This window comes from Rattus norvegicus, chromosome 16 (assembly GCF_036323735.1).
Source record: "Rattus norvegicus strain BN/NHsdMcwi chromosome 16, GRCr8, whole genome shotgun sequence".
NCBI lineage: Eukaryota > Metazoa > Chordata > Mammalia > Rodentia > Muridae > Rattus > Rattus norvegicus.
In genome coordinates, this window is record NC_086034.1 from 86,277,468 (window position 1) to 86,303,079 (window position 25,612).

Consider the following 25,612-nt stretch of genomic DNA (forward strand, 5'->3'; position numbering starts at 1 on the left):
TTGGCATTGAGAGTGATGTAGCCTGCTGCCTGTGTTTAAAGTGTCAGGGCCCTGATGAGGCGGATGTTATGAGCCCCTTTCAACAGTGTTCTTGACCTATTCTTTAAAAGTCTGTACGAGGAGAATGAAAGCTAAATAATTCATAAAGGCAAACATTTACTCAGCTTACAGATTTGGAAACACATTAAACAAGGCATCAAGCTTCTGGTTTTGGCTGGGAACGCCACAGCACAAAGTGTAGAAGTGGGAGTGTGTGGAATAGAGGCCGCTTGGTCAGAAAGTGAGACACAGGCACCAGGCTGGAGAGTAACATCTGCTGTCATGACAACTCACCCATTCTCAGGAGAACTGGATTAATCCCTTCCTGAAGGTGAAGAGCACACATGACCTAGTTACCTCTTAAAATGCCCACCATTTCTCAGTTCAGCTTCACCGGGATCCAGACTCCAGCAAATGGGAAATTAAGGGACAAACAATATTTTGACAAACATGCAGTGTAAAATATTACATTGTAGTGAATAATAATTGTTACTTTATGATTATAAAAATGATATAAAATAGCCAGCCATATAGAAATTTGCTCAGACAAATGAAGAAGGTGAAGTCACATGATTCCTGACCTCCCTCAATTACATGATCCTCTTATAGTCAGATGTAAGATTCAGGCAAATGGATGGAACTAGAAAATATCATCCTGAATGAGGCAACTCAGACCCAAAAGGACATGCATGGTATGTATTCATTGATAAGTGAATATTAGCCAAAAAAAAAAATACAGACTGCCCATGATACAATCCACAGACCTTAAGACATTTAACAAGAAGGAAGACCCAAGAGAAGGTTCTTCAGTCTCACTTAGAAGGGGGAACAAAATAATCATGGGAGGGAGGACCTGGATGGGAGAGGGGAGGGTGAAGGGAAAGGGGGTCAGGATCAGAAGAGAAGCCAGAAGGCCAGGATAATGACTTGAAATATGCAACTGCTGCGGGCGGGACTTGGGGAGAATGGGGGCAACCTCTCGAAAGTCCCAGTGACCTGGGATGTGAGAGGCCACCAGGACTCAATGTGGGTGATCTTAAGTGAAATGCCCAACAGTGGGGAGATCGAACATGGAGAGACCACCTTCAATAGTTAGCCTGGGCCCCAGTGGAGGGATGGGGATAACAACCCATCTTCAAAATTTTCAACCCAAAATTGTAACTGTCTGAAAGAAATACAGGGACAAAAATGGAGCAGAGACTGAAGGAGTGGCATCCCTCTTCAAAGCCAACTTGCTTCAACATCTGGGTTCCCCTGCTCCCCGGTTCTATACAGTACACAGACTTTTAAAGTTAAGGTTTCTTAGGATTGCTATGGTGGGCTGAAGGAATAAATACAAATGAAAGGACCCCCACCCTCGCCTGTGTGATCCCAGAAGCTGCCGTGTCCAGTCTGTGAAAGAGAAGGCATGGTTTCCCTTAGCACTCCAGGCCAAACAAAAGGCTGTGTCTCACTATTGCTACATCTAACCCTTTATTCCAAAGGAATCCTGAGGCTGTCTGAACCCACCGGTGTTCAGAAGGAGCACAGGGCTTCTTCCTTCCTGTGGAATTTAGGGAAAACGTTGCAGCTCCTTGTTGGTCACACTGCTAGCTTGGGGCGACTCTTGGAACACAGGGATGTTATTCTTCACTAAGCAGAGAGAAAATGGAGTCTGGAAAGCAGCAAGTACCTCAGCCCTTTCTCCTCCTGTAGTTGTTTGCCTGTCTTCATTTTTTCTTCCCCCTGAAACACTTCAAAAGCCCCATCCAAAATAAAGGTAACAGTTAAGGTTAATGTCAACTGGAAAAGACACTCTGTAAGTAAGGATGTCACCACAGGGGATGTCTTGTGTGTGATGAAGGGTCTTTAAGGGAGAATTCAGTCTGCCCCATGTGGAAGGAAGCACTGAAGCTGCCACCCAAAGGCCCATGCATGTGATGCTTGTTTTGCCTTCCATGAGTATGGCTCTGCTTGTTCAGAAGTCTTAGTGACAAGGGAGAGATGAGGATATAACATCTCCTCACTGTTACATCACAGGATATAACAATCATTTGATTGAAACCATGCTAGTCTTCTTCCTGTCACTGTCAGAAGTATACCTGAAAATCTATGGGAAGGGTCACTTGACTGATGGTTTCAGAGGATCTGTGGACCCACTGCTTTGGAACCAACACAGCACAAAGTATTAAGCTGTTGTGAATGTGTGGAGAAGAGGCAACTCACTTCCTTCCTGATGAGAGGATGAGAGAGAAGGAAAGAGGGATGGATGGATGGAGGGAGGGAGGGAAGGAGGGAGAGAAAGAGACACAGAGACAGAAAGACAGACAGAGAGACAGACAGACAGAGAGAGAGAGGGAGGGAGGGAGAGGTGATGATAGATAGGTAGATGTTAGATGAAGGATATTTGGTAGATAAATAGATCATAAATGATAGATTGATGAGAGATATATAGATGTTAGATGTTAGCTAGATAGATGGCAGATGATAAATAGATTATAGATTATAGATGATAGGTAGATAGATGAAGGATAATAGATAGGTGATAGATGATAGATAAATAGATAGATGTTATATAGAAGGTAAACAGATGATGGATGGTTAGCAGGTGATAGATATAAATAGAAGATAGGAGATAGATGACAGATGATAGATGATAGATTATGATGATAGGTAAATAGATGAAGGATAACAGATAGATAATAGGTGATAGATAGTAGATAAATAGATGTTATATAGAAGATAGAAGATAGGTGGTTAGTAGACAGGTGATAGATGATAAATAGATACGGATACAAATGAACAAAACACAGCCTTCAAAGGCACTTCCCCAGTAGCCAGTTTTCTCCAACTAAGCTCTTCCAAACTCTCACTCAGCCATGAACCCATTAGTCACAGGAATGAAGACCTTGCCCTGGTCATCATCCCTCTCTCAATAGCTCTGCCCTCTGTGACAAGCAGTGTACACCTATTGTCATCTTAACTCATTAGGAACAACCTATACAATTACACAAGTGTCTTCCACTAGGCATTTCCCCAAGGTCATGTTAGAATATCTGTACAATTTTATTCCAAAAACTTCTGATGTTGTTTTCTTTGAGTCAATCCCCTTTTATGTCTCCTGCTGCTGGGAGAAACCTACAATGGTTTTCTGAAATTCAGAAAATCCCTGACACTTTCCATCCATCTGACTAAACCTAAATCACCATGAATACAAAAAATGAAGAATTCACCTTGGCTTTGAAGCCTCATGCCCCAGTTAGGTTAGGCAGACAGTGGCAGACGGTGTCTCTCACTGTACATTGGTTAGGGCTGTAGTAGACAGCCTCAGCAGCTATCTGAGGAAAGAAAAGAACAATACAATATGTAAGGTTCTGAGCAGTGAGTAGGAATTTTCTCAGTATCACAAAAAAAAAAAAAATGAAGGAGCGTTTGTGACACAAAGACGGCAGAGTGTGCAAAGGCGCTGTGGAGAGCTCATGCAGTGCAGGATGAGGCACAGCTGAACCGTGGGGCAGGAAAGACAGACGAACAGCACTCACGGCGTGGACATGCCTGCTCCCCAGAGCGATAGTCAGCTGGGAACAGAACCATATAAACTTATAAGGACATATCGAAAGTCCCATTTGAAAGAAATGAACCTTAAAGGTTATGGCTATTTGGAGGAGTTTTAAATATTTTCACTTTTATAGGGCAGATGGAAAGAATTTTTAATTTCACTTGATGAATTCATTTTGGAGTGTTCGGGACAGTGTTTCTCTGTGTGTCCCTGAGTGTCCTAGAACATGCTCTGTAGACCAGGCTGGCCTCCGTCTTAGACATCTTCCCACCTCTGCCTCCCAAGTGCTGGGATTAGACTCCAACGTCAGCATGCCCAGAGAACTGAATGGATTTTCAAATAAAGGAACCTAAGTTTACTCATGTGCTATAGTCGTTGAGTAACACACATATAGGCCAGAGATCAGTTTAAGGCTTTCTCTGTGGCACAATCACAACAGTCCAAAGAGTAACTTGCCAGCAACTGGATCTTTATTTTAAAACCCACTGTGGTTTTAAAATGGGAGAATTGGGTTGTGCTGTTTGGAAGCCTCAGAAGGCCACTCTAGACGACCTTGGAGTGTTTTTTCTGTGTCTTGTATGTACTATATAATAGAGTGTGTATAGGATTTGAACTCAAGGCCTTTCTTCTTCACTCTATCACAAAGGCAGTCCTCATGGGCAAGAAACCAGGACTCATTCAACATTTTATTAATTAATGTATGAAAAAATAACACACACACACACACACACACACACACACACACACACACACACACACACATGTTCATCCTAACTTAAGGACTGGGGGCCAAGCATCCTTGAGGATGAGATGAGATTGTTTTTGTTTTCTCTGTGTTCTTTCCCACTATTTTTCACACACAAACATACATTCTCTACTTCTCGCTGAGTTTGGAATGTGCCCATGGATGCAATGAAGAAAACTACAAAGTCAAAGACTAGTGCGTTTGCCAATGAATGCCACGTAGGGCAGAAAGACGGGGTGTGGCTCATCACCTTGTTTCTCCAGTGTCATGCTTAATATTTGCCAACTCCGCAGGATCTAGAGCCCCCGAAGAGGTCCGTCCTCTGACATACTAGTATAGATTAGGTTAATTGAGATCTTAAGCCCCACCTTAACTGTGGGCCTCACCATTCCCTGGGCTGAAAGTGAGAAGGTAGAGAGTGTTGACACTCATAGCTCTCTCTAATTCCTACCTGCAAATGCAATATGACCACCTGCCCTAAGTTCCTGCGGCCTCGACTTCCCCGATATAACACACTGTTCCATTGATCTATTGGCTACAGTCAGCCTGCTTCTGCTTAGGCAGCTTTTGTCCCCCGTAGCCTGAGTTGTATCAATTAAGAAATCCCAACCATTATGAGCTAAGCTGTACCCTCACAGTCAGGGTTGTCTTTGAGATTCGAGATAGGGCTGGCTCGTAAGTTCCCTTAAAACTCAGTGATCAGTGATTGTGTCCCAAGCTCACGCTTTTGTACGCCGTTGCCAACCCCACATTTAACACAGGTGACACGGTGTTCTTCAAAGATTGACTCCGTTTTTTCTCCCAACATGCTACAATGACTGGTCTGCAGGCACTGCACGCCATTTAAAACATCTCCTAGGGTCCAAAAGAGATTTTCCTTGGCCAGAAGGGGATGCAGGCCCCGCTGTTCTTGGCCTGGCTCGCCAGCGGGGCTGTGGGTACAGCCCATTAACATTCTTACCTGCTGTTAATTGAAAGGATACCGTCTCTCACCATTTACTTCTTTTTTTTTTTTTTTTTTTTTTTCCGGAGCTGGGGACCGAACCCAGGGCCTTGTGCTTCCTAGGTAAGCGCTCTACCACTGAGCTAAATCCCCAGCCCCACCATTTACTTCTTACATGGCCCAAGGATCGTGCTGACAAACATTGATCTTCCGGGAAGTAGCACAAATGCATGACGATTAATATATTCTGTCCTGTTATTTCAGAAGGACAGCTGGATTGCTCTGCCAGGAGGCAGGTGACCCAGGTAGTTCAGGCTCTGCCTTCTTGGTTCTGTGGCTTGCTTTTGAACTTGCAATGCTCATTAGCATGAAAACTAATAATAATAAAAATGCAGTGTGGGTAACGGCATTTCTCCGGGCAGCTTCCAGGAGAAGCCTGGACAAATGAACAACTGAGATGGGGGTGTGTCGGTAACTCCAAATGCACTGGTATCCCTGTGAGCCGTCCTCGTCCTGCATCTTTCTCAGACTTGCCAGCTGAGCATCTAATTTTATTTCCACAAGTAGCATGATTTATTGGACAGAGTTTAGAACATCAATTATATATTTAGTTTCTTCTACTGATATCCTAATTTTCTAGTCCCGAATAGAGGAAATAAAATCTGAAGACTCACCTATGCTATTTTTGTTTCTTTATAAACCGAGAGGTAACGGAAACAAAGGAATGCAACACCGACCTTTCCAGGGAAATGAAGATGACTTGATTTGAAATTTATATTGCGTTGTTTTAGTCTCTGATGTACTAACAGCTAACCGGGGTGGAAGGCACCTGGTTATCACAGGCGCTAAACAGGTTAGGGAAGAAGTTATAGTTGTTGAAAGTTGGTTATCATTAAGCCCAGAGAAAATTCAGACTTGAAAATTTACAAGTTACCAGTGAGACACGGTCGACTCTCAATTAAATTTGATTTGTAAAAGTCGGGGAGTCACTAGACAACTAATTGTCGTGCTCTTTCCCCGCGGAAAGGCCACCTTTCCTGCTCCCAGCTTTGTTCAGTTGCCTCAGTTGCCTGTGACTCTTTGTGCAGGATTGACGCCTCATAGACTTTTTCCTGTACAATTTCACGTGTTCATTCGTGTTCTCTTTGTTTAGCTCCAAGTTCAGGAGATCATCTTGGGAGACTTTTTAAGTGTGGCGTCTGACATTACTAGGGGACAGAGTCACTGATCCTCTGGGTTCTTAAAATCTTCCCACTCCCTCTTCTGCAATGCTCCCTGAGCCTTTAGATGTGGCAGGGCTTTGTATCCCGGGCTACACAACTCTGCATGTTGATTGGCTGTGGTTTATGCAACTCTGCATGTTGATTGGCTGTGGTTTCTGCAGCTCTGCATGTTGATTGGCTGTGGTTTTCTGCAGAGGTCTCTGCTGCCATGAGAGGTTTCTTTAGCGAGGGGTGAAGACTACAGTTTTCACTGGTATAAGGACACATGTTTATAGATTCTTATTAGGGATGGTGCTGCTTTAGTAAGCTAGTGGTTGGAGATTCTCCTCTAAAGACCAGGACTTCACTGGCACTGAGTACTTAGATTTCCTTTATCAGGCATACCCTCCTTCGTGTTGAACAGGTCTGAAGTTCAATTAGAGAGCGATTTGTTACCACCAGGGTATGCAGGCCAATACCACACCCTTAGGGTTATTGTGCCATGCTGGTGGTTGATATGGTTACAGGCATCATGGCGAGGTAGGACTGTTGTTTGCTTGCAAGGTAGCTTCTGGTACTAGGAAAGCTAGTCCTTAGGGAGGGGGCACTTATGTCAGCCCTGGAAACATGTGTGCAAGTCACATGACTTGTACTCAATAGGTTATATTTTGGAATATATATGTATATACAAATACACACACACACACACACACACACACACACACACACACACACACAGTAACAAAGCCATAAAATTGGAGGGCAGAGAGGGGTGTGTGGGAGGGTTTAGAAGGGGGAAAAGGAAGGGAGTTGCTTCTGTTTTGTTTTTATTTTTTGTTTTTAATTAAAGCACAGCCTTTAAAATAAGCATTAAAAAAAGTTCAAAGTCTGTGAATGAATCTTGGCTTTGGGTAAGAAACAGAGAACAGCGTAATGCCGATGGCGATGTACAGGGTGACTTACTTAGGTCAGTCAGGGTTCAAAAACCATGGAGTGGGTTCTATTTATGTGTGATAGGAATAAGATAAAAATCACACCACGCATAAATATATTCTTCTACTAATTACACATTTCCAGTGGTAAAAAATTTTATGCCGCCAACCCTCCCTGTGTGAGAACATATTTTGAGAAATTTCAATTCCCGATTCTTGACTCAGACAACTGTTTCTAAGCTTCTTCTTGTTGACCTTTGGATTTTGTCATTGTCGTTGTTATTGTTGGATATCATGATATTATTCCAGCTGTTATAATGGGTCTGTGTCCCCTCCTTCATGTATGGGTAAGTGTTCACGTGTGCTTGTATGAGTACACGTGGAAGACAGAGGTTGTCTCCAGTGTTCTCCCTCAGGGACCATTCTCCTTTTCTTTGTGACAAGAGCTCTCAGTGGCCTGGGATTTCCCAAGTAGGTTAGACTGATTGTCCCCAGATCTGCAGGACCCACCTGTCCCAACCTCCCCAGTGCTGAGATGACAAGCCCATATCTCCACACTGGCTTTTTCTATGTGGGTTCCAGGAACTGATCACAAGCCCCTTGAGCTTGCAAGGAGAGCATTGTATGGACTGGGTTTTTCTGTGAGCCTACATGTATTTTTAATATTATTATATAAGACACAATACCAGGACCAGCAGAATTGCCAGTTGCACACTTTATTGAATCCTTCATAAGATGAAGAATATATTCAATAAGAAAATTGAATTTAATTCATAATGTGACACGCCATTTGCGTGTGTAATGAGAGCTGTCCCGCTCTCCTGCCCCTCTATCGGGTGTTTTTACTCTTATCTCAGGTCACAGAATGCAGCATTTAAGGAAGATTCTATATGATATGCTGCTCATTACTGAGGAGCACATATTTAAGCCACCTCTCTCTTCGCAGCACCTCATCTTTCCAAGAAGAATCAGACTCCAGGCTCTCCTGGCCCCTGAATTATGTTAGAACAAACCTCATCTCAGTGCTGTTTGCTTTAAGGTAACTTGGGCTTAGGAAAAATATCCTCTAATGCATCATTGTTGTAAGATAATTTCCTTTTTAAAATAACCTGCCCTCTAAGGATACATTTTAAAGGGCACTAAATAGTAATAATATATAATAGATAGTAAAAAGGGTTTGTAGGTAATTCCAAATGGACTTAGAAACACAAGATCCCTATCATCTCTTTATCATCAATCAATCAATCAATCTATATATCTATCATGTCTATTAATATATCTATTTCTACTATCATCTATCTATAATCTACCTATCTATCCAACTATATATTTTTATCTATAGTCTATCTATCCAACTATGTATTATCTATCATCTATCACCTATAATCTATAATCTGACTATCATTTATTATCATTTATAATCTATCTATATCTATAACCTATTAATCTATCTTCTATCTGTTTTCTAATCTATCTGTCTGTCTATCTATCTATCTATCTATCTATCTATCTATCTATCATCTGTCTATCATCTGTCTATCCATCTAACATCTTCCTCTCCATTTTGTTCTCTTCCTCCCTCTCCTTCTCTGTCTTTCCCTTTCTGTATCCCTGCTCTTCCATAGAGTTACATGCTAACAGAATTCTTTTCTCATTTACTGTAAACCGCATAAAAGATTGTTGCTTCTCTACTGCTGACATTTTAATTTAAATTTTCATTTTCTCCTAACTCACACTTTTACCTCTCATGTTAACACAGTTGTCAAGGTAACACTTGCTTCCTTTGACTGTGCTTGAGCACTGTAGCCTTGGGTATGGGCTCCTTTTCTGGATGTTCTGCCTTGCTACAACCCAAGGTTATACACAGGTGGGTCCCAGTCCCCTCCAATGTGCAGGAACAGCAGAGAGATTCCACAGAGAAATTTGAAAAGGGAGTAGAGAAAATTTGCAAGTCGATCCCTCATGCAAACATCTCTAACCTTTAGAAAGAGAAATCTGAATTTCTCCCCTGAAGCTGAAGTTGTCAATGCGCTTACATACCCAGTCCTTTTTATTTCTTCCTGAGAAAGGCAAGTGACACACGAGGAACTCTTGTTTTATTGTTCTCTGAAGTCTGAAAAAAAGGTAAAACAAAGCAAAAGAAAAATAACTTTGCTGCCTTGTTTTTATGCATGCAAAAATTTTTTAAAAAATCGATTACTTTTCTGGGAAACGTGCTTCTTAAATAGCTCAGATGATTCTTATATTATAAGAATACTACTTATGAGCCTTTACCCTGCAATCAGCACCTGAATCGGGTTACAGGATGGCAACCAAAAGGCAGATTCTAAACCAGTGCTTCAGAAGGGCTCCTGGGGGGTTGGGGATTTAGCTCAGTGGTAGACTGCTTGCCTAGGAAGCTCAAGGCCCTGGGTTAGGTCCCCAGCCCCGGAAAAAAAAAAGAACCAGAAGGGCTCCTGGTTGCCTTCGGACCTCCGGGCAGCCTGCATCTGGGGCTCTCTGGATGGCCGGCCTCTAAGTCCTTTCCGGCTCCAAGATGGCTCAACACATTGAACTGTCAGGAGCTCCATCAGCTGTGATTCCTTGTTCTGTTTGCTGAAGCAGCCACATTTGATGATTTAAAAAAAAGACTTTTCTCTTCTTTTGGCTATAAATGCACATGGGCTTTCTACCCTGGAGACTTGAGGATACTCTTTCAAACAACCCCTTTTCATTTTTATGTGGAAACAAAGACCAGGATCAGAATAAAAACAAAACAAAACAAACACAGCAAGCAAACAAAACTAAACAACCAATCTTGTCTAAAATCAGGCAGGGTTTCTTTTTCTTATGTGAATTCTCAGACAGTGAAGTCGCTACTCTTTCATTCACTTTGAAGTCCCTTAATGGAAAGAGCCGTGCCTCTGTCACCCATCCATGTGGGAAGTCCACCAGAACCGGGCTTGGTCCAGAATGCTTGTCTCCTCACAGGAAGCCTTGGGGAGCAGGGAATTATGCTTTCTTCATCTCTCAGGGTTTGCCCATTTATACCAGAAGGTCTCTCTCATGTGCACACAGCTCACACCTGAAGGAATCTCCCATGTGTGCACAGTTCATACCTGGTTTTTCTCATGTGCATACAGCTCACATCCAGAGGTATCTCTTGTGTGTACACAGTTCACATCTGAAGGTATCTCTCTCTTGTGCACACAGCTCACACCTAAAGGTATCTCTCAAGTGCACACAGCAGTTTTCATATTATTTGCCCCTAAACATGGACAGCTAGGATATGCCCATTCCCAAGAACCTCTCAGATCCGGAACTCTAAGTGTGTTATTGCTGCAGACAGGGATGCCACAAAGCAGAAGACAGACATAAAGTGAAGAGGAAAAGAAGTCTTGCAGGGAAATGAGAAAGCGGTGTGCAGATAGACTCAGAAAACCAGTGAGGCCAAGCCCTTTATCTACATCTGGAGTTGAGGCTTGGGTTCAGAGCCCATGGAGTCCCATTTTCTGAGGGCAGTTTCTGCCTTTTGTAAACATATCTCTAAAGTTGCTTTTGAATATAAACTTGCAGGAGTCTTTACCTGCTGCTGAAGCCTTGTCTGTGTGGAACCTTCATCCATGTAACCCCCCCTCCCTTTTACTTCATGTTTTGAATGTTCTGACATTTTATTGCTTTCTTTTTTCCCTGTGTTTTATTTTTCATGGAAGTTATATTTCTCTGTTATGTTTTAGATGTTTGTCATGGGTATTTTACCAGGCATAGAATTTAAAAGTAATACCTTCAACCATCCTATAAATAGCGTACGGCACGTCCTGCACGTGCTACTTCTGCTCCTTGTTAAATTTCTCCAGTAATTCGAGTCTGCATTGCTTCCTAGAATCACTGTGGCCATGTTAGTGATGCACTGTAAGTCTCCCCCCCCCTTTTAAATACTTGTGCTTTCCATCCCCTTTTTTTGTGCCTTCGATTTTTCATCCACGAAAGGGGATTGCAAGATTCTACATCTGATTGAGCTTAGTGAATCTTTCTGCAAACACCCGCATTTGGCAGAAGGCTCCACAGCTGCCTGAGACTTTCTCATGGAGGGTTCACCTCCTACCTAAGCATACACTTTCCCTGTCCAGGTCTGCTCTGAAAAACATCCTCAAGTAGTGGGATCTCCTCCCTTCATAGTCTCACTCTGTGTGTCCCAGGGAAGCTTCACTCCTGATGACTCCATTGCAGAATCCCTTGTCCCTGCTGATAGCCATTGGTGTGCCTTACCTCGTAGACTGTTCTCTCGGTATTTCTTATGTTCAGTCTCGAGTAAGCATCACGCCTACACACACACACACACACACACACACACACACACACACACACACACATACTACCCAGGTTGAGCACCAACTCCCCCCCTCCCCATTCATAGCCACTACCCAGGCTGATGCCATTGCTAAAACTGTCTGTAGAGTCCTTTTTAAAAAATAGATAAATAAATTAATTAATTAATTAAATAAAATAAATAAATAAATAAATAAATAACGAAAGCAAGAGAGAGAGAGAGAGGAAGGAAGGAAGAAAGAAAGGAAGGAAGAAAGAAAGAAAGAAAGGAAGGAAGAAGGAAAGAAAGAAAGAAAGAAAGAAAGAAAGAAGAGAAAGCTGTGCTCTGAGGTTCTGGGGAGGTTTTATGTGCACTCTGCCTTCAATGGCAAACCCTACAGCACAATTGTGCTTTGAGAGTAAGACAAACTACTGAAGCATCACTGAAGGAAGAGTGTGCTTTCAGCCATTTTACATGTATTTTATTTTCTTCTTTAAGAATTCCCTTCCCTTCGGCATAGAGACTGAACTTCACAGTATCTTGCACCAACTCGCACTGTCTGTTGACACTTCAGTGTTCCCTCTCCTGGGCTTTGGTAGTCAGATGTGGGGTGACGAGGACTGTGCTGTCGTGTTTTCTGGGATAATAACATCTGCTGGGCACTGCTGGACTTGCCTGGCACAGATCCGGACATCTGCCAATCATATTCCAAGGGCACGAGCTCTTGTCTCACTTGCTGAAGTTAAGTGCAAGCCCTGTACCCAGTTTCTGACAGAGAACACTGTGGGAGAAGGAAACAGAACAGGATTTTCAGAGAAGCTAGAGTCAGGCACTGTCTTGTTACATACCTCCTTTGTCTCCCAGGGATGCTGGGACATAAGTGTGACAGCCAGTCTATCTGCTGGTGGTCCTCAGAAGTGGGAAGTCAACATGAAGCTGTCACAGAAAGTCACACGGTTTCAAACGCTGCTCCTTTGGTCAGCCCAGCACTGGGCACTTTTTTTTTAGACTTGAAACCATGTTTGAAGATGACTCCTTCAGGGTGTCACTGGTGTAGGAAATGCTTCTGTTCTTCTTTTCCTTCACCGGTTCAGTACAGAAAGCCCAGGGCTGATCTCCCAACAGCTCACTTGCAAGGCGTCCTGCACAGTGAGATTTGGAAATGCTTCTGTCTTCAGGCCAACTGATCCACTTGCAAAATTCTAGTGACACAGAGATGAAATTCAGTGAGCACATTCATGTCTGTGCCTTCAGGGACTGTGGGCTGCGGGGGTCTCCTGGCCAAGGCTGGGCGGCTGTGTGTAGTTCAAGCGCATAGCTGAGTACACTCATCCTGAACATGTTGTCTGCTGAAGGTTGTTATCATGGTAGCTCGTTCTGTGTTTGCTTGCTGCTCCGTATTAAGGGGACTTCAACTGTCTCGAGTCCTCACTCAGTTTGTTAACTAAACATAATCGAGTCCTTCTTGGAATCACGATTGTATACAAATTATTGAACTTAAAACTGCCTTGCTAAGTTGAGAAGAAGAAAAAAAACCCCTTTGTTATTATTCTGTCTAAGCTCCGCCTCCACAGCTACCTAGCAACAGCCAGGTATGCTCCGCCCCACAGTTGCCTGGCAACGGCCAGCCGTGCCTGACTATTAAGGGGGCTTCTTGCCCCCTCCTCATTCTCTTCCTCCTCTCACTCTTGCTCCTCTCTCACCCTCTTCTCTTTGTCCCTTCTCTCCCCATCCCCCACCTCCCTCCACCTGCTCATGGCCGGCCTTTACTTCTCCCCTCTTCTACTCTGCTTCTCTCATTAAACCTCTCCACGTGGAACCATGTTGATTTGGTGTGTTCTGTCTGGACGTGAGCGGAGATTTAGACCCCAACACCCTTACCTTATGAGTTGTATTTTATTCTACAATTCTATAACCAGAAAATACAGAACGCTGTAAAGATAACCGAGCTTGGTTCAGATGCTCTCTGTGTCTTCAGGTCGCTTGTCACTGTTTAGTACATGCAGCTCCTTGCTCTGAGGGGAAGAACACTTTCCAAGGCACTACCTGCCTGAGAGCAACTTCCTGGCAGACCTGGGAGACAGCAGCTGCCCCTTAGGATGTCTGCGGAACTCAGAAAAACTGAAATCTTAATGCAATCGCCCATGATAAGCTCGTTCCAAGGAGGGCAGGACACTGGGTATTAATCAGTGTTTGAGAACACTGAGGCAGATCTTGTGAGCTTTTTTGACGGACCTGCCATCCTGGAGAGATTATGCCTTTCCAGCATACTCATCAAACATTTTGCCAGAGTACCATCAGGGCTCTTCACCATGGACACCATGAAGGCAGCCTGCCAGGAGTAGACTACAGCAGAGCCCAGGACTGCTCAGCCATGTGCTGGCAAGTCTGCGTCACTGTGTAAGCAACTTGGTGTCAGCTGTGTGTCACGTGAAAGGCACTCTGGCACAGAAAGTCAGTGGTGTTATTCATAGTGGCAGGGTATCTTTCACATTTACTCCTGACCTTTATGCCTTCCTCCCTCCTCTGAGAAGTTATAGTTTGAAGATGGGTTTCTGCTTCTTTCCTCTTCTCTGGATAAACCATTTCCACCGACTCTGTCTCACTTGTTATCATTAAGTCTACATGAGAAGTGTTTTAAGCTTCTTAATGAGATGCTTCATTGAGAAACTAATTAGCACAATAGATGGAGAACGTGACATGCCCACCGCTCACCGTGCTTGCAAGTAGTTTACAGATAACACACGGCATACTACATACAGCAATAGTGAAAATGACCAGAGCATCCAAGCACCATCTCATGGGACCCTAGTGAAGTCACAGGGATGCTACAAAAGCAGAAAGAGACACGCTTTTCCTGAATGCAGGGGTGTTGCAGCATAGAGGGCCACTTTAAGAACAAGGGCACAGGGACAATTGATTCTATTTTTTTTTTAACATGCTCAAAAGGAGAGGGAAAGACAGTCAGTCTTCAAGAAGGCAGACTTGAGGGTCTACATGTAAGGACTAGGCAGTGCTAGTCAGTTCTGCACATTGACTCACCTTAGGAACAATGTATGAGGTGTGGCCATTCATGGGGAAACGACCAGTATCAAAGTCATGCCACAAGTTAACTGATTTATGAAAAAGAACCAGTTCAGCCTGAGGAAGTCCACCTGGTAGGCGGGACAATTGTCTTTCAGTCATGATGTTCTTTGCCTTGATTATCCCTACTCAAGATCCCCAGCTTCCAGTCAGTGACATTGTTGGCAGAATTTGTAACTCAGCCTCATGAAGTGTTTATGGGGCAACCTGCAAGGCCTTCAGGGCTTTATTTAGACCCTACCATGACTAGGGAGTCTGAGTAGGGAATGGCACTTGGTAATTTTTTTCCTGATGTTTCTTTTTGCCCTTGCCACATTCAGATTTACAAATGTGAATGGCCATTCTTCATTGCTTTAGGCATGCCATGTAAGTGTGATCAATATACACTGTAATTCTATACACAAGAGACCACTAATTCAATTTGTGATTAATGTCATACATACCCCATACATTGAGGGATACCCTGGACTACCTTTTCCATACTGGGAGTTCCCATGTAAATCTGTCTTTCTTGTTTCTCCTAACTTCTTTTGTCTGGGGAGCATGGTATCCACAAGAGAAGTGTTGGGGTTGGGGCCTCATTGTTCGCCAAGTCCATGTACAGTACTTTGATTTCCATATGTGGAGCAGCACTTGTGACAATCACCGAGAAGACCTGTAGGAGGGTCTTCATTTCAAGATGGTATAGAAAACATGCAGAACCTTTTGGGGGTTTTGGTTTATTTCAACTCTTTTTAAAAGAAAAAAAAAGGAGAAAATGTTAAAGTTCTAAAAATCAGCTTGGAATTTAATCATTAGGAGGGAAAGCATGTGCTATTTCTTATTTTAACATAGTTAATACAGCCATGCACAGGCACACATACACAGGTACACATATAGACACATAAATACATACACACATAAACTGACACACACATAGACACACACTTACACATGTACACACATATAAACACATAGACATACATGTACATACATACTCACATATATGCACACATGAATATACACACACACTATACACATACACACACTTGGGCACATGTAACTACAAATGATAAACTGAATAATTATAGATATCTCTAGGCTATGATGAGTTACATCCTGAGAACCCATCAGGAAGGTGCAAATAAGTAAGTAGAAAATGTGTTTATTTTACCATACTGAAAGAACATCCCACTTAGCAGCAGAGTGCATTGGAGAACATCTGGTTTCCACGGTGACCACGAGGCTGACTGGGAGCTCCTGCCTCTTGGTACAAGTGGCTCTCATACCTCCCATTGCAGCCTCACGGAAAGGTCTGAATTCAAACCTTAAAGTATGTATTCCACTGAATGCACATGACTTTCCCAGCACAGTAAAATCAGAAATTTTGAGTTTGAATCATTTATTGATTTAATTATTTATAGTAAACAAGAAAAAGTGAATATTTTAAAATGTATTTTTATTTAAGTAGGGATTACATATGTTTATATTATGATACATGATTTTGAAACACACAGTATGGATGGCTGAATTGAAAGATTAACGTCTATATAAATTATGACCTGGGAAATGTAAAATGTGAAGGTAGTAAAGAGGGGAAACAAAATTACCTTTCATGCTTAAAATAGATTACAATTATAGTATGTAAACACAGAATTAGAGACAAGGCACATTCATCCCTGTGCATGTGTGTGTATGTGTGTGTGTGTAACTGGGTGAGAGTGAGTGTGTGCATGTGTATGCATGAGTGTGTGCCTGTGTGATTGTGCATGTATGCACATACATGTGTGTGTCTGTGTACATGTGTGTACACACACAGTCATGTATATGTGTATAATCATGTATGTGTGTCTGTGTGCATGCATGTGCATGCATGTGTGTGTATTTGTGTACATGCACAGGTATACATGGGCATATGTGAATGTGAATGTGTGTGTTTGCTCATGTGTGCATGTGTAAGTGTTTACATATGTATGCATGTGTGTGTATGTGTGTGTCATGTGTATGTGTGCACTCATGTACATGTGTCTGTGTGTCTGTGTGTGCATGTGCATGCATGTATGTGTGTATTTGTGTATGTGCACATGTGTACATGGGCATATGTGTATGCATATGTGTGTGTCTGCACATGTGTGTGCATGTGTATGTGTTTACATGTGTGTGCATGTTGCCTGTGTTAATGTGTCATGTTTAGAGGACAGAATTTCACATCCCTCCCTCTCACACCCCTGCTCTAACTCTTTACTCACTCATTCTTGCAGTGTCTCCTGCATTTGAGAGGCTGACCCAGATGTCCTGTTTATTCTCAGCTGTTGATAATCTATGGGTCTCTGTATTGGCCGTCATCTGCAATGAAACTGTGCTGAGCAGGGCAGATATCGGGGCTGATCTAAGGCTCTAGGTATTTAGGTATTAAGGAGGAACTTTGGAAGATTACTTACTTAGCTTAATGTCAGTAGCAAGCCCTGCCCTGGGACTTGTGACATCTCCAGTTATAGGTTCTTCCCTGAGTTTGCAAGACCAAGAAACATTCCTTCCTATGGGTCTCAAAGCCAATCAGAAAATGTCTGGCTGCCACTCATAGGATAGTGTAAACTACAGAGATTGACTTGCCCCTGCCGGGCTAGTCTTTTGAGTGATGAGATTAACCTTATTTTTAAACACTTCATTCAGTTTTACTCTGTAAGAGTGTAAGGGCTAAGAGATTGACCTAATTCATTAAGCACACTTAGAAGAACCCCAAGGCTTGATAGATTAAGGAACATGCACTTTTATCCTTAGGAAGAGAACCAGGATTTGAACTCAGCCTTCTCTTTTTCCTTCTGCTCACTCTATGATTTGTTACCAATCGAATATTGCCAACACCTAATCCCAAACTTCAGAAACCCCCTTCAACTTCAAAATGAACTTCTTCCTAGACATGTGTGTCTTGTTCATTTCTTCATTCATCTTTCAAAATTGCATACATGTATGTGCAATGTATTTGGTCACGTTTCCCCCATATTGCTAGCCTTCAACAGGGTACATGTGAATCATGTGAAATGGAGGACAGTATCACATTTATAAAATAATGTATGGCCCATATAGCAGCGCTCTGGTGCTTGGGGAAGCTCAGGCTCCCCGTCCGTGAGGGGAATCCACAGTGGACCGTTGGCTTGCTTGCCATCCTCACCCACTCAGTTGAAGCTCAGGGGGTGAAGCTGGGCTGCTTGTCTCTCAGAAGGTTTAACAGATTTTAGAGGATGGAAATTTTTCTCTGCTCCAACACAGTGGAATTCAGGCGCAGAGATTCCACCTCCGAGTTACAATGAAGATTTTCACAGTTTCTTTGCTTCCAAGAGGCAGAACCTCATGCGTCTGCATCGCAAAGCACTTCCATTTCAGGATTCACTCCCAAGCCTTTAGGTTGTGATTAAAAGTCGTTCATTCCTGCTTATATATTTAGATTATCTTAGCGGTGTCTGATATGGGACCTATTATACAGAATTGCCAATCTCTGAGTCCTGGTTAAAAATGAAAAAGGGGATTGAATGTTATTTTTTAAGGACTATATAGCAGGAATATTTACTTTGTAGAATTGCTCAGATTTTCAGTCCCCTACGTTTGTCTCATGACATGGTAAAGATATTTATAGAATAAAATTGTATGAGCTATTTAAAAATAAGGTTAATCTCATCACTCAAAAGAAAACTAGCCCCAGCAGAGGCAAGTCGATCTCTGTAGTGTATACTATCCTATGAGTGGCACCATCCATTTTCTGATTGGCTTTGAGACCCATAGGAAGGAATGTTACTTGGTCTTGCAAACCCAGGGAAGAATCTATAACTGGAGATGTCCCAAGCCCTAGGGCAGGGCCTACTACTGACATTAAGTATGTAGTTGATATTGAAATAGGTAAGACAGATACAACCAATCAAAGAGGGTTAATACATGGTGTCATCTGGGATATAGAAATATGGTACAAGTGAATGAATTTTTATATGTCATCATGAATCATTTGGTTAATTTGGATAGGGACAACTATGGAATCAATGTCGAAAGAGCACATACACTGGAAACCAAGCAGAACCAAGTCCAGATTCAAGTTCTCTTATTAAATGTGTATGTGAGCATGTGTATGTGTGTATGTGCACCTGTATGTATGTGTGTGTGCACATGTGAATGTGCATATGTGTTTATGTGTACATGTGCATGTGCATGTGTGTGCATGTTTGTGTGTATGTGCACATGTGTGTATATCTGTGCATGTGTGTGTGTGCATGCATTTGTGTGTGTGTGTGTGTGTGTGTGTGTGTGTGTGTGTGTGTGTGCATATGCAGGTATACTCACAGAGGCCAGAGGAGGGTGTCAGATCCCCTGGAGCTGGAGTTACAGGCAGTAGTGATTGGCTGAGCGGGGACTGGACTTCTGACCCTGGCCCTAGGAAACAGTAACCAGTGCACCTCACTGCTGAGCTACCTCTCCAGCTGCAATATTCAGGTTCTTCAAACCTGAGTAATTTTTAATCGTTGTAGAATGTGGAGAGTGACACTTGTGCAAATTAGCGCTAATAAATACCAAGTGCTTAACTTATGATAATGTGTCACTTTGTGCTCTCTGCAGACCAGAGACCCCTGTGATATCAGATGTGCAAAGAGAACAGAAGTGTGAATGAACACTATCGACAGGGGCCGGAGGCAGCCAGGGAGCGATGCAAAACAGGACTCTAGAAGACAAGCAATCAGAGCTCTGGGAAAGACATAGCTCTGGGGACTCTCCCAGCAAAGGTTGCCATTTGGACACTCATGACACCTCCACCCTGGGCTCCTCCCGAGTTAACAGACTCACAGGAGTGATGGCCTCCACAAAAACCGGCTACAGCTGGTTGTCAATGCTCACCACGTACGCTGTGCGGAGTGAGATCTGCCAGCACTAGGAAAGAGGCCCCGAATCCTCATCATCTCCAGGTGGCGTTAGTCCAAAGAAAAGGTTGGACTTTACGGAAATGATTCTGCGTTATTAGTTTCATCACATAAAGAGCCAGCTCACCAATAAAGCTACACTAGTCAACAAAGTAACACGAGGCAGACATTATAGAATGCTTAGAGTTTGCAATGAAATCCAGTGAAAGAAGGGTGTGAAGTAAGCTGGTGGTGAAAGGATACGGTCGCTCAGACAAAGCCCTGGCATCCTGTGCGCAGGAGCTGTGCTCTTCAAAGCAGTGGCTTCCTTGGAAGAACTGCTGCCTGCGGGTAACGCAGCACAGAGACCTGTGCACCCTGATCTGCTCTAACAATAACAAAGGAGCGATTCCTCGCTGCCCATACTGTCCCACAGCCAATGGAGGTGCGCTTGCTCAGGGCAGCTAATCTCCTAGCCCACCTTCGTACTGGCTGTACCAATTCAGACACCGGGTTTGCTTTTATATGCACAACACAAGCCAACCGGTCCTCTTCTAGGCACAGTGGTTCCCCGGGGTGGGGGTGGGGAGCATCACCGTTTCTTTAGATATTACTTACCCTGACATTTCTCAGCCCCGCTTTCCTTGTCCCCTAGACAGGGCCACAGTCTTAAAAGGGGGAAATCTTGGGGGCGGGGCATGTGAGAAACAAAGCCCTGGACACCCAGAGTGATGACATTGAAGTAGTTATTTTTATGTCTATGCCAATCGGAACATCAGCCCTGGATGGCAGGTGTTTCTGAGGGGATGCAGAGAGCTGACCTCAAAGCCTGGGCCCAGTGAGCCCCTTCCTGCCTCTCCTAAGGGGGCAGGGAGGTACCAACCTCATGAGATGCCTGGCTCTTATCTTTCAGTTGATTATTTGCCTCTGTTCTTTTATGGACAAACGATGCTCCTGGGTTCAACCCCACACCTCACTTCCTATTCATTCAAAGCTCTTCCACACAGGATCCTGCAGGCAAGCTCGGCTGTGAGCGGTTCTCTACAACCAGCTTTTAGTTTGGGTGTCTGAGGGGCCAGTTAGACTAGGCAACTCTAGCAGATGTATGACATTTTCTGTTCATCCGTCTGGACCTAAGCTATCTTGAGGCCCCATGGAAATGAACCATTAGATTTTAATTCTTACAGGGGATAGGGTTTGTCATGTCCTCTTATCAAGGGCCATCTCACTGATGAGATCTGCCGTCGTTTTCTCACGGTAACATTCTATCCTTCATATTTCATTTAACTGTTCTCACAGAATCCACTGGTCGCCCCTTCTGGACTATTCTGTTGTCAGGTTAAGCCCAGACTGACATCTGCATCAGACTCAGCTTGGCTGTCTTTGGCCTTCAAGGACTGTTTTCCAGCATCTCGAATCCGTCCCTCATGGCACTGTGCTGTGCATGCCAACAGAACCTCTGCTTTTTATTTTATTTTTTTTATTTTTTTTCTTCTCTTGTATATAACATCCTGACCAGTTTCTCCTCCCAGTTCCCCTCTCCGCCCTGATGCACCCCTCCTCTGTTTCTCTTGATTTTTCAAACTAGAATTCAAATCTCCATGAGCCAAACCCCCTAGTATATTTGAAGCCAGTGACTTTCTTGTTTTCTCCATAAGGCCCCATCCTTTCTACTTTGCCCAATGAGAGAGTGAATAAGATCTCCTGTTGCCTGGCACCTAGTATTTAGCAGTGAATGTGGCAGCAGCCATCCCCAAAGGCACCCCGGAGAATTTCCGGTGAATTTTGACCTTGCTTTACTCATCTTTCTTGCGGCGTTCGTTCCATTCCTAGTCTTCACCAAGAAACCCAAGCCAACACTGTTTAATGGGACCACACCCACTTACCCAATAACACTAGCTTAAAATAATTATCATGCTTCTCTTAAACATACATCGTCATCACGCAAAGTCAGAAATGTAACGTGAGTTGTCTAATCACCATAAGTATTGTAACCATAATGATTAACAATTGAAAATACAGTTGAGTGTTTATAATACAGTCTAATTACATGGTTTTTTTTTCCAGCTCATAACATTTTGATGCAACATCTGCTTCTGACACCTACCAATACTTTTGGTAATCACAGTCATGAGGGTCCCGTGTTGAGGAAGATGGAGATCATTGTAAAATCTGGACCGCTTCGAATGGGTTACATGTTGCCTCTCCGATGAGGCCTACTTCTCTACATTCTTGCTAGGATTTGGTGTCTGTCCTTCCCATGGAGGGCATTGTGTTGGGGATAAATTAATTCAATGTGGGTCATGACTGTATTTATTCCACTGACAAATACTTGAGTGTCTTCAAGTGTTCCTTAACCGGAAGATTGTAAATTGCTTTTTGAATCAGTGTTATCAGATATCAAATATATAATGGACTATTTTGGAGGCTTTGGCAACATAAACAATTGATTCTTCTAAATGGTTATAAGGTGAGTATTATTTTATTGGGAATTTCACTGCAGCAGCATAAAGGAAAATAGCAACATGTAGCCGATTCCTGCTAATTATCTAACAATACTATTTACATAATGATTTTGTTAGTTACGGAGAACTATGACCTTAGATGCTTCCTCAGAGGACTTGTGACCAGAGTGGAATTTACAGCATGTGACTCGTAATTTGTAACTTGTAATTATCTCTGCCAGGAGAGAGATGCACAGTGCCAATCTGCCGATGGTGGGGTTAGCGTCAAAGTGTTTTTTTGTCTCTGTACACGGGAATGTTCATACTACTGAAGTACTAGCTCTAATTAAGTTTTTAGTTCTAAATATCTCAAGAAAAATGAGTTTTCATTAGAACTACACCAGAGAAAGAAACTATGCCTTCTGCAGACAGACATGCTGCTATCCTTCTTGCTGAAGACTCTTAAATGGTTGTGATCTGTGCCTGGTCCCCAGGACCCACGGTTCCTTCCCTCTCATTGCTTTGCTAATGCTTCTCACATCACACCATGCATGCAGGGATTAACTATGATTTGGAAGAGCCAATGGTAGGAACCAGATCTGAGTCCTTGGTACCTAGAACAAATGAGATGTTTCTATTGTGCACTTATTCTGAAAACATGGGAATTACTGTGAACACCATACAGTAAATCATAGAACTTGCCCAGATCCCTGCACACAATGAATACAGTCTTAGGATTGTGAGTACATGTACACACACACACACACACACACACACACACACAGAGACACACACTCACACACACACATACACACACAGACACACACAAACAGACACACACTCACACACACAGACACACACAGACACACACACAGACACACCCTCACACATACACACATAGACACACATACACACACATATACACACATACACACACATACACACACATAGACACACATACACACATACACACAGACACACACACAGACATAGGCACACACACACACATACAGAGAAAGAGAGAGAGGGAGAGAGGAGGAGATGGAGGGGGGAGAGAGGGAGAGAAGGGAAAAGAGGGGGAGAGGGGAAAAGAGGGGGAGAGCATTCACACAGTTACAGTCTGAATAAAGTCTCCAGAGTTGTCAGGATGAAGCCTTACCTGCCCATTCTGAATCCCTGGATCTTTCTGCCTGGCTCCTCCCCATCTTCCCCATGAGTGCCATATCAAGAAGGCCTGCCTGCCTGGTATTCACATGTCCTGATGCCTGCATCACTCTCTGGGACCGCAAACTGTTTACACCTTGCCAGAGTGTGTTCAGGCCAAACCACTCAGCATTTTTGGACATCAGCTCCTGTGAGCCTCTCTATGCTTCTTTGCTGTGCCCCCTCCCTACAATCAGACAAGAACCTCTTACAGAGAGGATGCCCTGCCTTACCCAGGCTGTCCCAGGGTCCCTTCTGCCACCGTGCTCCTCAGGTTGTAATGCTAGACTCCTGGTGCTGCCTCCTTTAGTCCAAGATATAATTGTCATTAGACACAGAGGCTGCATTTTCTTTGACTGTGTGTCATCTGCATTTATTTTCGTTCTTAGCAGCAATATTTGTAGAATTAATGAATTATTTATGAGTGAATAAAAGCAAGGGATAAAGTAAATTTGACGTAGAAATCCCTGGTTCTGTGTCTGAGAGAATGAAAATAAGATTAAGACAGGATAAGTGGGTGTCAAAACAGACTCTGGAAAAGAAAAAAAAAGAGTTTAGATCAGACTAGGCTGAACAGGAGTAGCTGGTGGGACATTTAAACAGATGATACTGTTTAACAGGTATTTATTTGAGGTCTATTGGACAAGGGAGAGGCATTTAGCCAAGCTAGATTCCACCCTTGAATTCAAGCTCTGTGGATGGGCTGGACCCAAGACAGTCACAGTCACCTTTATGGCAGGTCTTGTCATGAGCTGTGTGCCTCTTCTTCACGGGCCTGTTGCTGACTTGGAATCGTATGCTTTTGATGCATGAAAATTAAATTTGTACTTTGTTAACAATATTTAACAGTGGAGATAAATGTTCTTTCTGGAACTGTATTTTGTTTCTTATTTTCATTGTATATTTTGTGCATACACACACACAAACACACACACATACATATATATATATATATATATATATATATGTAAACTGTCTTTAGAGGCCATCATGTACATTTTTCAAAAGCGTCTGCTGCCCTTTAGTACTTTCTCCCCCAGAGAGATGCTTCACACATGTGCCATTAGAATCCATCAGGCCAGTACATCCAGGGTGAGCTGAACATTCAGGTCCTGCTGAATGCCAGAAGGCCAGGAAACCATGCTGTGTCTAGATGTCAGTGTTGTTTATAGAGTGCAGTGTGTAGGGCAGAGCGCATTCAGCCTGTCACATGTCCTTCATGGACCTGTGTTTATTATCATCCACTGACACGCGAGACCATGGCTATTCATAGAAACTGCTACTTGATTTGTAGTACCTGAGGACATAGCAAACACTAGCAAGGTTTGCCACTGGGGTCTATGACGTAAGCCCTGGAATCCAGTGCACTTTCCTGCACTTGCTGTCTGCCTCCTGTCACCAAGGCTGCTTTCTATGTATATGACATGGATCCCGCTCAAATGTTTGTCACCGATTCTGCTCAAATGTGTGTCTTCAAGTTTCTCTTTCTGTTTTTGTGTCACACGCTGTATTTGCCATGGCTCTTGAGAGAGAATTTCCTGGCATGCTGCACACATTAGGGCTGGACTATCCAACAACGGCTGTCTATATGTTTGAGAGCTGAGAACAGTTAGTCTACAGAGCAAACCTCAGCGATGTCAAGGCCTGGAGGGTCCCTAGGGGCTACTGCTGTTCAGCCCACTTGGAAGGGCAACAAATCTGAGTCCTAATGTCAGCAAAGGATGTCAGCAGTGACAACAGAAAAGGGACCACACTTACCAGCAAGGGGCAAGGCAAAAGCACAGGCAAAACCAACCCAGCTCATCCCTTCTTCATATCTGAGCTGACACTGAAGCAGGTCTTCCTCTCTTGGAGAAAGTCTTCCCTCCTCTATTGATCATTCTGGGAATTACCTTCTGCCCTAGTTAGGGCTTTCATTGTTATGAAGAGACAGCATGACCACGACATCTCTTATCAAGGAAAGTATTTAATTGGGGCTAGCTTAGAGTTCAAAGGCTGATTACACTGTCACCCTGATGGGAAGTGGGTCAGCATTCAGGCAGACATGGTATGGAGCAGGAGGAAAGAGAAAGAGACTGTCTTAGTTTGAAATTCCACTGCTGTGAGGAGACACCATGACCAAGGCAACCCTTATTTAATGGGGGCTGGCTAATAGGTTCAGAAGTTCAGTCCATTATCATCATAATGGGAAGAAGCAAGTCAGCATCCAGGCAGGCATGGCATCAGAGGAGTTGGGAGTTCCACATCTTGTCCTGAAGGCTAACAGGAGAAGACTGGCAAAGCCCACCCTCGCAGTGACACACTTACTCCAACAAGACGCACCTCCTAAGAGTAC

At 43.4% G+C, this 25,612-nt stretch overlaps 1 long non-coding RNA gene across 1 annotated transcript; it reads right to left on the reverse strand.

Moving 5' to 3' along the window:
* Positions 1-1,499: 1,499 nt before the first annotated feature.
* Positions 1,500-13,271, reverse strand: LOC120097573 (uncharacterized). Its single transcript, XR_005495130.2, has 4 exons — positions 12,536-13,271; positions 9,440-9,512; positions 3,252-3,356; positions 1,500-1,772 (listed from the first exon to the last, which is right to left on the reverse strand). It is a non-coding gene; the product is annotated as an uncharacterized LOC120097573 (long non-coding RNA).
* Positions 13,272-25,612: the final 12,341 nt, after the last annotated feature.